Source organism: Saccopteryx leptura, chromosome 5, assembly GCF_036850995.1.
Source record: "Saccopteryx leptura isolate mSacLep1 chromosome 5, mSacLep1_pri_phased_curated, whole genome shotgun sequence".
In the NCBI taxonomy this organism is placed as follows: Eukaryota; Metazoa; Chordata; class Mammalia; order Chiroptera; family Emballonuridae; genus Saccopteryx; species Saccopteryx leptura.
The window spans coordinates 168,802,079-168,806,154 of record NC_089507.1 but is presented as its reverse complement, the minus strand read 5'-3'; the positions used below and the strand labels follow the sequence as shown (position 1 = coordinate 168,806,154).

The 4,076-nt window shown below is 40.3% G+C and overlaps 1 non-coding gene across 1 annotated transcript; it reads left to right on the top strand.

Annotated features, from left to right (window-relative positions):
- Nucleotides 1–3,128: 3,128 nt before the first annotated feature.
- TRNAA-AGC (transfer RNA alanine (anticodon AGC)) lies at nt 3,129–3,204 on the top strand. The gene has a single exon. It is a non-coding gene; the product is annotated as a tRNA-Ala (tRNA).
- The last annotated feature ends 872 nt before the right edge of the window (nt 3,205–4,076 follow it).

Sequence of the window (4,076 nt, the reverse complement as noted above, 5' to 3'; positions counted from 1 at the left end):
GCCAACTCCTGGTCAGGCAACTTCCAGTCTTGTCATAGACAGACATAGTTTTAAATTTGTAACTATGGAACACATGAGGGCAGTATGTTTCCTCCTGTGCATTAAAATAAACCCCCTTTTTTTGTACTGAAAAAAAAATAGAGATAACTGAGCTTTAGATTCATAGATCCAGGGATTTATTCCTACCAAGGCAATGATTTCAACTGGCAATACCTTCTGAATAATAACACCAACAACACTAATTGTATCTATCTAATATTTGTATATTTACTTTAGGCCATGGCTTGAGCTAAGCTTTCCACATGTGTGATCACTGGGTATGCACATCTTTCAATTGAAAGGGGCACATACGACTGTTTTAACAGTTTAAAAAAAAACACAAAAATAAAACAAACAATTAATTAGATGGAAATTGAGTACCGTATTTCTCCATGTATAAGACACACCCTTTTTCAAAAAATTTGGGGTCTAAATACTGGGTGCATTTTATACAGTGGTTGTGGCATTTCAAATGCCATAGATGGAACTGAGGACGAGGCAAAATATGAAGACAGTGATTCGTCATCTGACACCGATGAGGACAAGCTAATGGATGGGAGTTTTGACAGTGATGAAGAGTATGAATTTCATGATGAATAAAACTTGAGTTCAATAACTTCGTGAGATACATTTCTTTTTCAAATTTTAGGCCCCAAAATTAAGGTGCATCTTATACATGGGAGCATCTTATACATGGATGGTACATTAGTTCAATTGAGGCTCGTATCAAGTAATACCCACGTCCATGGTTGTTATCATGCATTATAGTTCCCCATCACATATGAGGGAGTTTGTGATACCAACAAATTAGAAATAACCTCTCCAAGAAAACAGAGCCAGAGATGATGGACCAATACAAATTATTCCAACATTCAGCCAAACTCAATCTAGTCAGGATATTGAAAAGCAGCGCTGCGTTAGAAAGACCACAATTCAAATGAGAGCACACTGGCTTAACCCTGTGGTCAGTAGTACCATGTTTTTTCATTCAGTGTGCAATAATCTGATTGTCAACATCCTCACAAAGTGGCATGCTCACATCATATGTGTGTGCATTTGTGTGTGTGTATGTGTAGAGTAGTGCAAGGGTCTTCTTTCTTATTTTCTGGTTTTTCTCCTTTATTTCCTGCAGGCACATGTTTGATGGCAAGCTTATTTATAAAGCTTAGCATTGGGGTTGTGAGAATTTTGCTGCATACAACCGACAGTTGTATGTTCCCAAGACTCACAGAGCTTTTATAAGCTCTTCCCCCTCTGTCTTTAGTCCCACCTAACTCAACCTCTTCTCAACCTGCCACAAATATTGATCAGAATCATGGAGAGAAGTCTGGACACAAACAGCTGGAAATTCAGCTTATTGCCTGAGTTATATGGCTGGGACACATTTGACAATATTTTGGTGAGTTTTTGCTGCAGTGGGACTGAGGCGAGCAGCCCAAAATGGTCTCCTTTTCAGCTAGCCAAATCTCCGGAGATCAATATAATTGGAATTTTGGAGAGAGAGAGTGATTCGGAGATTTTACTACAATCAAACAAACAAACAAAAAGTTGTAAGAAAGAAGGCGATAACTTTAGAGTGTTAAATATGACTTTCCTATTTTCTGTCAGACATAGTTCATACACGTAACAGAATATTTGTATTTTCAGTGGACAGCCTTAGAAATAAATGAGTAAAAAAATGGCCACAGAAAGAATGCTAAACACAGCAGGACAAAGATCTAGAAAAAGCCTTTCTTAATTAGAGGTCAAAACAGTCCAGGCCACAATTTCCGGCTGCTGGTGTATTGTGTTCTCAGGTAATTAATGACATCAGGGTACTAACTAGCTTCAAAAACAAGAAGAAAAAGAAAAAAAAAATATTTATTTATTTATTTTTATATTAAAAAACATATATATATATATATATATATATATATAAAGAGGAGATAATCTTTAATGTTACAAGCAAGGTGTTTAGGATTTGTTTTTATGTCAGCTGTTTGAATCTTGGAATACATTTTTCTCCTGTGAAAACAATGATATAAATTACGGTTAAGTTCTTAGGATAGTCAACGAAATAATCTATTTAATCAATAACATATTTGAGACAGCACTAACGGCCTTAACCTTAGAGCCAGGTCTTGGCGGCTAGGGGCCATGAGAACTACTGGAGGGAGGAACATGAGAACAGAGACCTCTCTCTCTCTCTTTTTGATGATGCCATCCCAAATGAGGCAATATAAAAACCACAGCTATTGCAAAATGGCATTTGTGGAAGACTTTTTTACTTAAATATAAAACTATATTTTTTCATTTGGAAGTTTTGAAAATGGAGAAAATTGAACATCCCTCATAAAATCTCAAACCAGGAATAACCACTATTAATTAACTTATGAATAAGTGAAGAAGTGGGTTGCAAACAAAATTCACGGTACAAGTTTTCCCACTCTCTTTCTCTCTCTCTCTCTCTGTCCCCATATGAAAAACTCTGAAAAGATACAAATAAATTATCATTTGTATAAGTAGGGTTTGCTAAAATAGTGCCCTGGCATATCTGTGAAGCTTTTCTTGGGGCAAATGCTTCAAGTTACACTTGGCAGTACAGAGAGTAACTGCTATGTAAACCCTTGGATGGGAAGTACCAGCGGCCCTCGAGCAACGTGGTGCTAATTAATAGTCTCACCAGGAGTGTAAGGGAGTAGCTGGGCAAAGAGGCTGAGAAAAGTTTATCTTCAGCACTGTCTGATTTTCTTTCATAAGCTCTCCTAAAGCCACCCTCCCCCCTTTTTCTCCCACCTGAATAGACCTGGTGCCTTCCAGGCTCTGAGAACCTCTCCACGGCACCTGCGCAGTGGCAGCCTACGACTCTCCTGCCCTCTTACTCACCCTATTGCATTATTACTCAGAAAGTTCCCCTCATCCGAAATTACCACTGGGTTTCCATATCTGTGAACATCTCCCAAAATGTATCTCTGTTGCTGAGAAAAGGTTTGTTTTATGAGTGAGCATCTTAAGAAGCAAAGGCACTTACTTCTCAGTGTTCTTTATCCACAATGTAGGAAATACAAAAGGGCTTATTTCAAAAGAACAGTTAAAATAATGGGTTCCCGGCCCTGGCCGGTTGGCTCAGCGGTAGAGCGTCCGCCTAGCGTGCGGAGGACCCGGGTTCGATTCCCGGCCAGGGCACACAGGAGAAGCGCCCATTTGCTTCTCCACCCCTCCGCCGCGCTTTCCTCTCTGTCTCTCTCTTCCCCTCCCACAGCAGCAAAGATGGCCCGGGCGCTGGGGTTGGCTCTGTGGCCTCTGCCTCAGGCGCTAGAGTGGCTCTGGTCGCAAAATGGCGACGCCCAGGATGGGCAGAGCATCGCCCCCTGGTGGGCAGAGCGTCGCCCCTGGTGGGCGTGCCGGGTGGATCCCGGTCGGGCGCATGCGGGAGTCTGTCTGACTGTCTCTCCCTGTTTCCAGCTTCAGAAAAATGAAAAAAATAAAATAAATAAATAATGGGTTCCCAGAGGTGTGGTGGCCGAAGATGAATGACGTTGGGAAAGCCGTTATTGATAGCTTTAATGATACTTCCATAGTTTTGGCTTTGCCTGTTTCTAAGATGTAATCAGGGGTGCGACTGAAGATTTAGTTAAAAGGGTGCCATCCATGGTTATTTAAAATACGTACCAAAAGTGGACACCAATGGCAATAATAGCACATTCATAGGACGAATATGCACCCCACACCTAACGGATGCTAAATGTCCTGCAGAATGTTGAAGACACAGTGCTCAAGAAAGCCTGAAATACAAAATTCCACATCTTCCTCAGTTTGATAAAATTGAATTCATAGATAATGGCTATAATCTGATGGCTAATAGAAGTCATTTGGGCCATGACCATAACTAGCGATTTAAATTTCCTGCTTTTTTTTTTTTTCTTGGCTCACAACCAGTTTCCTCAGCTCTCAAACACCTGAGCTATGAAATGTTTCGCTAGTCACATCCCCTAGTCCAAAGTCAAGAATACCCTCTCTGAGTACGGCTTTATAATTTTTTTCTTCTTTTTTTTTTT